This window comes from Chanos chanos, chromosome 16 (assembly GCF_902362185.1).
Source record: "Chanos chanos chromosome 16, fChaCha1.1, whole genome shotgun sequence".
Lineage (NCBI taxonomy): Eukaryota > Metazoa > Chordata > Actinopteri > Gonorynchiformes > Chanidae > Chanos > Chanos chanos.
Window position 1 is genome coordinate 17,009,050 of NC_044510.1, and position 13,698 is coordinate 17,022,747.

General features: G+C 40.2%; 1 pseudogene; it reads left to right on the forward strand.

Moving 5' to 3' along the window:
* The first annotated feature begins 298 nt into the window (after positions 1–298).
* LOC115829280 (interferon-induced very large GTPase 1-like) lies at positions 299–6,911 on the forward strand (annotated as a pseudogene).
* Positions 6,912–13,698: the final 6,787 nt, after the last annotated feature.

A 13,698-nucleotide genomic window follows, 5' to 3' on the forward strand; every position in this document is an offset into this window, starting at 1 on the left:
AAGTGAGTTTTGAACATATTTTTTAAAGATCCTAAGTATAGATAGCAGTGATATACTCTTAAAGTGTGAAATTTTAAAACAGTAGAGTTAATGCAGAAAGTTAAGGCATCTTTCCATCTCAAGATTATGATAATGAGCCATGATAACTGTGCTACCATGGTAACGTAGAAATAATATTATAAAAAACCTGTATTTGTGATATTTGCTTGTGATATTGTTTCTGTTAAAGCGAGAGGGTTCTGGAGCTGGGTGAGTGCAGGTGACTATAGACAAAAGTGAAGGAACAGATCACCACAAAATGACAGAAATAGACCAACTGATGAGCAGGCTGAACCTCACGGACAAACTTCACTATAAACTAACCACTGATGATGTTCTTCAAATAAGTTCATCCTCATCACAATGCCCTGAGCCCCGTACAGAGAATGATTTGGCTTACAGTTTCCTCCAGAGACTACTGATGATGGACTACAGGTCAAGATATATTACCTTCAGGGTGTCAACAAGTGACTCAAATTACTCAAAATTGAGCTCTGGAGATGAGGAAGAAAAAGATGCCTTTGATGCCCTTTTCAACAAAAAGTCTGATAATGTGACAAGAGAGCAGTCCCATATCCACCCCATGGATGTTCAGATGGCCGTGTTTCACTGTGCTGACAGGTTCCTCCAGCAGTTCATGGTAACTAAACTGTCACAGTGTCAGTATGCCCTGCCTCTGCTTGTGCCCAATCCCTTCACCCAACAGATTGAGTTTCATCTGTGGACATTTCGCCAGGTCAAAAAGAGCTGGAAGTCAAATGATATTTCTGGTAAAGTCTCCAGCAAAACCAAACCAGTCTACATGGCAGAAACACCAATGGTGGCATTCTTCAGGTTTGGCTCTGTGTCTTCATCCAAGTCTCAGCTGATGAACAGTCTGATAAATGAAAAACACAACACATTCTTTCACAGGCACTGCCCTGGTAGCAGTAAGACACGCCTTCTGATGGATGGAGTTGTTGAGATTGCCTGGTATTGTCCCTCTGGAAAAGACACTGATCATTTTACTGATTGTGTTGCATTCTGTAATCTCCATGGTGATGCAGAATTACATAAAACACAGCGAAAAATTCTGATTGAACTTTGATTGTTTTGCTGTTACCTGATGTAACAGAGAATGACAGTAGCATGGATATACTACAGAAGCTCTTTCACTCCCCTAAGCCACTTATTTGTCTTCTTACTGAACATGACAGTTGTCTAGTTGAAATTTCAGAGGGAAAATACAAAATGGGACTGAAAGACAGAAACCAGTTGGATGTATGTATAGAGCTAGGCAGAGCCATTAGAGAGTGTCTGTTTAAATCATATGAAGTGTTTAGACTGGAGGATGTTCAGAAACACACAGGGATCAGAGTAGGTGAGAATGATGAACATTGTCAGAGAGGAAAGAGGGCTGCACTTCAGATAATAAACACGCTGAAGAGTGATCATCTTTTAACAGTGAAAGAGAAATATCTGCCCTGTCAGGGTAAACTGTGGCATACTGTTGTCAGAAGAACAAAGAGATACATTGACTTCAGGAAAATACTGGGAAGCACAATACAACATGACATGAAACTACTAAGATACCAGCAAAAATCATATGGCTTCAGTGATCTAATGGGATTTTTTGTTGGAAACTTCTACTCATTGGCTGGCAATGAGAAAATGTACTTTTTGAAATGGATGGGGATTCTGTTGGATGACCTGACCTCAGAAGTGATTGCAGACCTCCGTCACCAGTATTATGAACAGTGGTCTGAAAGCATATCAGGCAAACTTAATGCAGCAACATGTGGTGTAGAACACGTCCTTAGAGAAATGGGTCAGACATATGAGGCTGCAGAACTGAACTGAATATCTGGACACCCAATGGAGCTGATGGATGGTGATGCTGCTCATGTTCCCTTAATCTGGGTCACTGCTGTTCTAGATGAGGTCATCAAGAGACTGGGAGAACAGAGAGTTTTTGTGCTGTCAGTTTTGGGTGTGCAGAGCACTGGGAAATCCACAATGCTGAACGCCATGTTTGGACTCCAGTTTGCAGTCAGCGCTGGCAGGTGCACCAGAGGAGCTTTCATGCAGCTGGTCAGAGTCTCAGAGGATATGAAGGAAGAACTGAAATTTGACTGCATTTTAGTTGTTGATACTGAGGGACTTAGAGCTCTGGAACTGGCTGGAAGATCAACACGACACCATGAAAATGAACTGGCCACATTTGTTGTTGGTCTTGAAAACATGACATTGATCAATATCTTTGGAGAGAACCCTGCTGAGATGCAGGATGTCCTTCAGATTGTAGTTCAGGCCTTCCTGAGGATGAAGAAGGTCAGACTGTTGGATGTTTGAGACATCACAGCTGGAGACAAAAATATGGATGGAAGGAGACGCCTGCAGGAGAAACTGGATGAGATGACAAAGTTAGCTGCTAAAGAAGAAGACTAAGAAGACTATGATGAAGAGTGTTTCAGTGATGTCATTGCCTTTGATGTACAGACAGATGTGAAGAGGGGAAAAAATTTTATATATATATATATATATATATAAATGAAAAGGAGAACATTCATCTGCTCTCTGCTCTGAATTACCACTAGGGTGTGCACTTTCTCCATCTCTGTGTATATTTTATACACAGATCTGAACTGATTGCATTAATAGTAATATATAAACATAATGTGTGGATATGTGCATCTTGAGATAAGAGTTATTTTAATAGTCAAATCTTATGTTTTATGTTTATTTTGTATTGTTTGTTTGTTAGAATAGAACTTCCTTGTTACAATCTGCAGAGGTGGGAAGTAGCGAAGTACAAATACTTTGTCACTGTACTTAAGCAGAGTTTTCAGATATCTACACTTCACTAAGTATACTTAGTATTTATTTCTCTGACAACTTTTTACTTTTATCCACTATTTTAACACAAATATCTGTACTCCTTAGATTTTCAAAACAGACTCGTTACTTTAGTTTTAATGCATTTGACGGGGATTATTTTTATTTTGCGTCATTGCGCGCCTTCCCAACATCAAGGCCGATTTCAACCGAAATGTGTGGGACAATACTATACAGAAAATACTATCCCTTGTTGAATTTATAGTACATGACACGCATTTCACCTCAGCCAGGACATGCATGAAAAGGTAACATTAACGTCCTTATGTCATTTTGCACTGGGACTGGAATTATGGAAAAAAAATAATAATTTGCTAAAAAAGAAAAAAAGTGTCAGTAATTGCATGGAGTGGAAACAAACGTGTTTGGTGAAAACGCCCAATTTGCAAGTGTTAATCCATCAACCATCACTAACGTTGGCTATCATAGCAAGTTACCTGGAGAGATAATTAGCCACACTTTTACTCCAGCAATGGTGTTCACGGGCGTATTCAACTAATGTTAATGTTACATTATATTTGTTAGATAACCCACGTGAGTAAAGTCTCAGTCATTTATGTTGCGCTGCATGTGTAATGTATGTAGACAGTAGTAGCTTTCATTTATTGCATTTTCGTATGGTATACTGTATAGCTGTACTTGTGTATGATAAATAGCATCATTAGTGTTTGTTTGAATAAAGTGCAAGCGGTTTTATTTCAGTCAGCTTTCATTCACAGTGAGTCTCATCATGAGCAAGAGGAAGGGTGGCAGTGACATGCGTCCATTTTTTTTGGGCAGCCTCAGAAAAGAAGAACAGTAATATTAGCTCAGAGCAGTGAGAGAATGACTGGCCTTCCAGTCAGATGATAGAGGAATACAGTAGTACAATAGATGAGTCATTGTTTCTTCATATAACAGTCATTGCCATTCAGATCAGAAATGGTTAGTAATGGCAAGAAACACCACTTGTTTACTGATAATATTTATTTCATGTTGACTCTGTTGTGTTCAGAGTAAAGAGAGAGAGGGAGAGAGAGAGAGAGAGAGAGCATGATGATGCCAGCAGGGCAGGGAGAGCAGGTGACATGGAGGTGAGTGAGAAAAGGAGCACATATTTCTGGTTACCGTGATCAAACACTGACTGGTCCAGTTAAAAATCAATGCTATGAGTTTGAATATGATCATCGACCACTGTTTTAGTCTGAAAGTCTAATTTGTTACGTCACACACAGGGTGAAGGAGGGAGAGTAGGGTGGGAGTGTGGGTGGGTGTGGCCACAGCAAGGTGTCGCAGCTTAGTCTGGGGCACAGTACAGTTGTTTTGTTTTCAAATTTGATTTTTTTCTGAGACCCCCTGGCAGATTTAATTGTTTAACTGGGATACTGAATAGTATTATTATGTAATAATTATTATATCAGGCACCCCATCCAAAATAAGGTGGAACTAATGCACATTCACTGTGCACACATGCAGCAGCATCTAAACTACACACAGGAGGATGAAAAAACTAACAGGGTCCGTATCTTTGATAACTTCCGAATACCTGAATGAAGCAACTTCCTGTGTAAGAACTATTACTCAGGAAGAGGAACGCCTAACCAAGAGAAGCTATCTAAGCATTATTCTGATAGAGTCACTTACACTAAAGGTAGTGAGAGAGGGAGAGGAAAAGAAGAAGAGTGTGTGTGGGTCTCGAGTTATTGGAGGGCTCTTTGAGAATTTCATTAGAGATGAAGTTAATCAGTACATGACAGCAGATAATCCCAAAGCCCTTACCATGATTAAAGGCCACATTAAACACAAACAGCAATGCATTATCACTGCAGCACAAACAGCAACAGCTCAAGTCAAACGGAAGAAAGGAGATGCTAACATGTGGCTGACGAGTTTTTCAGACAGTCTCACTGATGAACTACAATACAATACAGATCACCTCAGTGGTGAGAACTGTCAGGACATCACTGACTTTGACCATCTGGAGGAGGTGGTGAAAAGAGAACTCAACACAGTGATTGAAGAGCTGAACAGCAGCTGTCATTTTATTTATTTCATTTTATTTTTAATTACCGCCATTTAACTGAGTTCAGTGCATAAACATAGTTTAATTATAGTTTGATGTAATTTATTTGTGCCATTGTATCATTCTCCATCTGTGAACCCCCATTTCACCTCTCTGTGATTTAAAAGAGAACATTTGTCTTAATCAGCCCCCAAACAGATCACCTAGCTCCACCCGCAACCTACACACCTGAGATTATACACACACAATGGATCCTCCTGAGTTACACTGACTGACAGCTCCATCAGTCTCCAGGTGACCAATCACATCTGGGAGGAGGAGCCAAGCTCTGTATGTGAGATAGCAGTGGGGAGTCCCTCTATGCTCTCTCTCACTGTCTCTATGGCAGAGTCTCCACTGGGAGGGAGTGTGAACCACAGAGGGAGCTCTCAGTCCAGAGTGGGTTGAGGAGCTGGGTGCTGAACAGTGGAGTGGGGAGGCTGATAAAAAGGAACATTCCAGATGCTTCATTGTAGTCCCCATTACAGTTTTTCACAATTGCGAAAACACATTTCTTGAACCCCTCCACCCTTTTCTCAAAATCCAATTTTCAAACTACATTCACAAAACCTCTGACTCCTCTTGCAAAACCCAACAATTACCTCAAAACAATTTTATCTGTGCTAAAAATCAAACAATATTTTCAGAGAGCCAGTCAAAATAAAAACACTATTGAGCATCATTCATCACACACTACATCAAAAAGGGAAAACACAGTGTTCAGGGCATGTGGCTCCAGAGAAGACAAAAATGATAGTTTACAATACAGTAAATGCATTTTGTGTTTTCCAAAAAAAAAAAAAAAATCACAACTCAGTAACACAGTTTAGATATTGCATACTGTAAGTATTGCAAGCAATATAGTATTGAATGTCTGCTGTTTTAGCACTAGCACACAGTACAAATACAGTACTGCAGAGGGCCAGAGGACAGAGACAAAATGTAAATGAAGAGCGTATTACAGTATCACTGTAAATGTAACTGCAAAATCAAAGTCAACAAGTGATTCATGCAGCCTTAGCATCACATCTTTGTGCTGGGTCAGGCCAGAGGACTTCATCTACATCACAGGCAATGTTCTCCTTAGCCAGGCAACAGGGGGAAAACCCTCTGGTGTGTCGGATCCAGCCTTGGCCTTAATAAGACTCCACACCTATGTCACCACAGGCCAATTCCATGGCCAGCAGGTGATTTTCCATGTTATAGGGTTTTTGCAGAGAAAAACTCTTCCATTGGGTTGAGGAAAGGGGAGTGTGATGGAGGGCAAACATTTCTGAATCGCTGGTTCATGTTGAACTGCTTTCATATCAGGACACCGCGGTGAAAACTGATGTCCCAATTACAACATAGACAGGCTGCTCTGTCTGCTCATGATCCTGCTGCTCACAACCAAACAAGACATCCCAAAGACCACCCAGAAATGTAAGACATCCCAAAGACCACCCAGAAATGTAAGACATCCCAAAGACCACCCAGAAATGTAAGACATCCCAAAGACCACCCAGAAATGTAAGACATCCCAAAGACCACCTAGAAATGTAAGACACCCCAAACACCATCCAGAAATGTAAGACATCCCAAAGACCACCCAGAAATGTAAGGCATCCCAAACACCATCCAGAAATGTAAGACATCCCAAAGACCACCCAGAAATGTAAGACATCCCAAAGACCACCCAGACATGTAAGACATCCCAAAGACCACCCAGAAATGTAAGATATCCCAAAGACCACCCAGGAATGTAAGACATCCCAAAGACCACCCAGAAATGTGAGACATCCCAAAGACCACCCAGAAATGTAAGAAGATGTTGGGTGTTATATGGCCCCAAGGTGGCATGACGGTGGAGAACCTCACAATTGCTTATGACTGGACAAAGTGTCACATTGCCACCACGCTGGCCAGGGACTTTGACATGGGGTCTTTCCATGGCATCCAATTCAGACACTCTCTATAAGTAAACATAGATATAGTTTTGTAAGTGCTACAGAGAGACAGACCTATGCTGTAGAGTGTATACACTCCTGATTTACATACATTATAATGTAATGCAACTTGACAGTAGTATGTAGTATAGTATTACAGTTTTTTACGATTGCTTAAGCTCGATTTATTTTGTCAAAACACTACACACAATTAACACAACTACACACACAAGTAGCAGAACACCTCAGATCTTTTGCAAAATGAAACATTTCATTCAAAACTATAGAGTAATTTATAAAAGCCCAAATTTTGTCACCGTATGGCACACACATGGTACATATGATCTGATTCTGTTTGAACCAGTTACACACTGCTGTGCTCAATCTAAAACAGTTTTAACATTTCGGTTTTCTAATGATATAGTCTGAGTTAGATTTTTTCAGAGATATTGTTAGAGTAAAGTACATGAATATATTGAGCAAACACAACACACAAGAACAGTACTGCACACTGATGAAAATATTTATTTCTCTCCACATTGAAAATCAGTCAATACATCCATGCAGTTCCAATGGTTGCATTTTGCTCTGAAAATAAGAACAGAGCGTATTCTAATCAGGATATAGTAAATATCCATAAATGCAGCAAAAACATTTGTGGAGACAAAAAACAAAGCACGAATTAAAAAAAAAAACCAACCCAAGCATCATCTCTTCACCTAGCCGGATCTGGCCATAGCATTTCGTCCACATCACAGGCTGTGTCCTCTCTCGCAAGACAGTGAGGGAAGAATCTTCTTGAATGGCGAATCCATCCCTGCACAGATCCTGCATCAATTTGGTCACAGGCTTCCTCCATGGCTTGAATGAGGGGTGTCCTGACATAGGGCTGGAGATGATAAACCTTTCACTACCATGCTGAAAAAAGCTCCTCAATGGGGTTAAGGAGAGGAAAGTATAGTGGGAGGTATTGGACGCTGATGAAAATTGTGGATGCCGATGAAACCATTTTTGGACCAGAGCAGATTGGTGGAAAGATACATTGTCCCAGGTGACAGTGTATTTCATCTGCTCTGCATCCGTTTGGTCTTCTGTTGTGATGGTGTTGTGAGGTCTGTCCAAAAATGTTTGTATGTGTTTGTATGTGAGTATGTGGGCTGTGTTGTAAGGACCCAAGTTGGCAGGGCGGTAGAGGACCCCATTCTGCATGATTGCAGTGCACATTGTGATGTTACTACCACATTCAAAATAGCTCTGTGGCCAATGTTCCATTTTTGCTGAAGACAGGTAAACTCACCTGTTGCCTTTTTACAGTGCTTATGCCTGATTAGTGAGCTTACAATTAAGCACCTAAGCGTCTGGACACCTCACGGCCGTGTTTGATTAATTGGTTCATGTGTGGTATTTTGAAGGGCAGTGTCTTGAAATGGCAAAGAAGCGACATCACGTTAGATTTCTGTGTCTAATGCAGAGTAGTGTGTTTAGTGTTGTGTAAAAAGTGTGAGGCTGAGAATGTGCTTATAGTTGTGCAGATCTGGGCTGAGGTTTTACTCCTGGAGTGTCAGGTTTCACTAACTGTGTGTTATTTTTGAAATTTAATGTGTAAGCAATCGTAAGAAAACTGGAAAATGTAAACAATCAGTGCTGAATGTGTCTGTCTGAATATACCCCCCCGTATCCTTTATATTGGCAAAGTTATGTACTGAATCTGAAATTACTGTTCATGGTCTTGCTCTTCGTCATCCTCCTCCTCTTCCTCCTCGTACACCACCTCTTACACACACTCTTCCTCCTCTGTCTCTCAGATTGTTTCCATCCATTGTTGGTATCAACCCTCAACACCCTGTGCACTCTGAACTGCCTTATATTGGTTTCATCACATCATTAGCAACGATTCAATAAATGGGTTCAGGCCACTGAGCTGTTGGAGAAAAAAATGTTTCTTGGCCTGAGAAAAAACACTAACAGCCAGTTTTGTGTGAGCTAATCAACATAATCATTTTGTGTTAAGAATTCATAACTATACAGTCATTTATATTAAAGCAAATGTATGAGGTTCTTTTATAAAAATGTGATCTGTCAATGGAGGAATAGACAAGGTAATTTGAGTTTGTCTCTGTGCAGAGAGTGCTGATGGTCAAACATTCAAGGTTACATGGTGTGAGCCTTTTTTTTGGAGGAAATGAGAAGACTGACTGTGTTGGAATATAGCCAAGGGCACTAAGATAAGTTGAAACAGTGCTCTCAGTTATTCTTTGTATTTCCAACAGTATTCTCATTTATATTTAGTTGAGACCAAGCAGGTGTGAATTAAGAGTATAATGATGTTTACATTTATTCTCTGTGTGCCCTTACATCCTTTATAATGATAAGAAATAGCAAGAAACACCATCTTCACTTATTCCTTGTATTCTCTAATGAGCTCTCATTAATTTTTGTATTTTATCATCGCAGGTGTTAGTGTGAGACACAACTCCTTGTATTCACCTGTGTTCATTTATCAATGCAGGTGCCAATGTAAAGACAATATCCTCGATTATTCTTGACCTGGGTCAAAGGTTTCAATTTCTGACTATGTCACTAGGAAATGATGGTGTCCAGCAAGATAGGCAAGAAGGTAGGAAGTCCTCTGAAGACTGTCTTCACTATTACTGGATAATCTTTGATATGATTTTGGTGTAACCATAAGTGATGTGTGCTGGTTAATCAGCCACTTCCTGGGACCGGCTGTGTTTGTTGTATGCTTTGAATACATGCAATAAACGTACACTGCATCAGACTCATCGAGACTTTGACTGTTCGTGAATTTTACTGAATGTGTAACACTGGAGAAAAACCAAAGTGTGGTGTTGGAATTCAACCATATCTGGCCCAGGCTGAGAATTCTCTCCCACTCAGCATTTGTCTCTTTAGTGTTTTAGCAATACAGAAAACTGTAAAAGGGCAAAGATCAAAAGAGAAGAAATAATTTCCTCTTCTGACCAGCAGAGGGCGCCATGTACCTTCAACCAGGAGAAAGTAAAATTATAAGATTCCTTTGTATATAACTCATTATGATTAATAAAATAATATTTATATGATGTGAGCTGTCCACAACATTTAACTGTGTAAAGTGTTCACCATCAGTACAGATACACAATGACAATCAGCTCCTGTATGTTTCTCACTCTGACACACAGCAACCTTTAGTGATTGTCATAATGTGACATAAACAGTCATAACTGATTTAGACATGTCACAGTTTTAAGATTTGGTTATGACAGAGCTAAGACTGCACGTTACACTGAAAGTGTAACACGAACATCAAAATGAACGGAAACTAAAATCTTAAACTGAAACTATTGGAAATACATTTCATTCTGCTAAACACAACTTCAAAACTAGCCTGTAGAGGGAGAGGTAATAGGACACTTTTAGGTCATGTGACCATGTCATATAACCTTACACACTTTGTAAAACTCCTTTCACGTTGTTCATGGTCACATGACCTAAAAGTGTCCTATGACCTCTCCCTCTACAGGTAAATTTAAACCTTTATTCATGTGGGGTTGTGTTTAACAGGATGAAATTTATTTCCAATAGTTTGACTGTACAGTTTATGTTTATTTAGAACATTATACACATCTGTAGGAGTGGACAGCGTGAACAAGGGGAGGGAGAGAGAGAGGGACAGAAAGAGAGAGAAGGAGAGAACACGAGGGTGTATCATGTAAGTTATACATTTGATCCTAATTGTTTATATAAATATTGAATACAGTGCTACTATAGACTACAAAACATTTTTATAATGTATTTTTTAATAATGTACAAAATATTCACTGGCGTTATATAAATATAACAGACTTAGCTGAGCTGTTAACAGCCTCTGTTGGTTAGACCCATTCATAGTTTTCATAAATTCACTTTACACCTGTATGTCTCCAGTATGCAGTTTTCTCATTTTAATGATATAACATCTACTGGCATGGCTTAGTATGGGACCTTTTCTTTAAATCCGTCGAGACAGAACTGTCCCAAAACCAGAAGGTTAATGTTGGTAGTATCACAGTAATTACAGTTTTTGTCGATTAGTGACATACTGGAAGTGAATGCCTAGACAAAAGCAACAAAACCTTAAATTTTTAAACAAAGGCACCAAAACTACAAACACATTTTCTGTTTTGCACTCTGTTTGCAGTTCTGTAACACACTGTTTGCAAAATACTACACACTGTTTCTTACATAAGACACATTGTTCATGAATGAAACATCTTGTAATCATTGGGAAAACACCTCTATTAGAAATGCAGAACATACCTGAAATTGGCAACACCCAAACACACCCATGAAAACACTTGTACAGTAATTGAACACCAATCAGCCTGAACCTTGGCAGTACAAATAGACCTCAGGTGCGCTTTTGGTGGGGGTGGGGTGTCAGTGGGGGCTCCTGCAAGGAGTCTGCAAGGTGTTCTCCATCACCATGCCACCCTAGGTCACTACAACACAGTACACTTAATCACATTTCTTGATGCACCATATACTTGTACTGCACAGACCAGAGCAGCCCAGGTTTGTTGTGATCTAAGATAATGTTAGTTTCCACCAGAATGCTCTAGCTCAGACTGGTTCACCAATTCCAGTAACTTGTATGCTTGCCCCCTTACTTCCCATTTCTCAGTCCTACCAAGGAATTATTTTCAGCTTGGCATTGGAAAGTGTATGACCACCAACCACATGCCCGCCTGCCTCTCCTGCAAGCAATGGAAGAGGCATGTGGACACATTGAGGTCGGGTCAGTCCAGGGTCAGATATGGCATGCAAGGAGATATTTTCCCTGTTGCCAAGCCAGGGATGACATTTCTTGTGATGTGAACGAGGTGATGTGACCAGACCGTATGTCAGGAAGCACCAAGGCGGAGGACACAAGTGTGGGCAAAACTGAGGTTTTAATAAGTCAAATAAACAAAAGAAGCTTTACACAGTTAGGTATAACAGGAGACCAGAGGGGAGTGCACACAGGTAACAGAGAAGCTTGGAAACACGGAACTATTCTGAAACACACAACAGAAGAATGGGTCAGTAGACACGGGAAGGTGTAGACTTCGCACTGACTGATGCGACAGAGGGGCTTAAATAGGGAGATGTGTAAAGGTAAACTAAAGTGAGGGCAGGTGTGCGTGATGAGAGTGATCAGGCCGGTGATTAGTAGACCGGCGACGCTGAGCGCGGAATGGCTGAGACTGGCGAGGGAGGAGGCGAGGTCGTTACACCCTAACAGAAGGCAGGAACTATAAACCACCCACCCCATCCTTTAAAATCCCTTACAATACTAATTTTTGTTCACCATTGCACTGTAATTTTACTGTAATTATTTTTGAGTTTAACGTAACATATTGTATTGATTACTGTACTGCAATTCCATTTTCCTTTGTGTTTTCTTGTTGTTGTAAAAAACTACAATGGCAAAAAAAAGCTGTATATACTTTTCTTCTGAAGCTTTTCTTTTTTGTGTGTTCATTGAAATGAGAGTTTCATTTTGACATGGAAGTGAGATGTTTATCTCCAAGTGTTGTCTTATTTGGCTTGTGTTTAGAGTTTTGACACAATGAGCCAAATTCTGCAACAAGTGTGTAAGTAATCAGTAAAAACTGTAAAAGGATTTGCCTCTTTTATTTGTTTTAGTTTCCTGTGTAAAACACCATATTAACTCCTGGTCTCTTACTGTATACGCTCACACTGCAACAAATTAAGAAAAAATGTAACATTAGATTTATCCATGTCCATCCCCAGTAAACTGAAAAACCACAGAGATCAGGAGAGTGAAGATGAGATGGTAACAGTGTTGGGTTTGGATAAATGACAGAGATCAGGGGGGTATTTCAGAAAGCATGTTTAGTGAAAACTCTGAGTTTGTTAACCCTGAGATGAAGGAAACTCTGGGTTTTCCGTTCCGGGAAGCGAGGTAACTCAAACTCTGGCTCAGTTACCGTGGTAACTGACTCTGTGAACCTAACCTGCTCGCTGGCAGGTTTTCTTCAACAAACTCCTCCCTCCGGTTGAGCCTGAAGCAGCTGTCAAACATGGTTTGTCCTTTTCATCGCTAAGCTGATTGACGTTGAAGCCCAAAATATTCGTATAGCCTTACGTTGGGAGAGGATTTTGAGACCCCAATTAGATGTGCTTTCATTTCCTGAGGAGTACCTCATCAATGTTACAGTTTTTCTATAATTTATTTGAACAGTATTCTCTGGCCTTACATATGTAACATTACACACCGTGGACGTGCACATCAGAGCAAATTCTTTGCGTTGCTCTTCATTTTTTTGCAAACGGGAGTTTTCTTTATAACACTGGCGACGCAGAACATATTGGGAAGCCAACAGTTTGCAGAACCTTAAGAAAAATGTCCCTCGCACTTAAACAACTACTGCACACTTTTGTTGTGTTTCCTGGGCACAAACCTCTAAGGACCATCAAAGAGGAATTACACAGGATGGCAGGTGACTGATGTAGAAATCATTCAGTTAAAGTTAATGATGATATTTTAAATTATATTGTGTTCATGATATTCTACTGTGGCCTCAGACTGGGATCAGTCGTTAGTTTTTATGTTGTAGGGCTTCCCAGTGTCATCAGCTGCATCGATGGCACACAGATCCTTATCACTGCTCCTTCAGTTAGTGAAGCAGACTATGTGAACAGGAAGTCTTTCCACAGCATTAATGCGCAGGTACACTGACGGCTGTCTTACAGTAACAAAAACTATACATCACAATATACTGCAACTAATATTTCTCATTCTCTGCACTGTCATGATCATATGTGATGCAACGCACT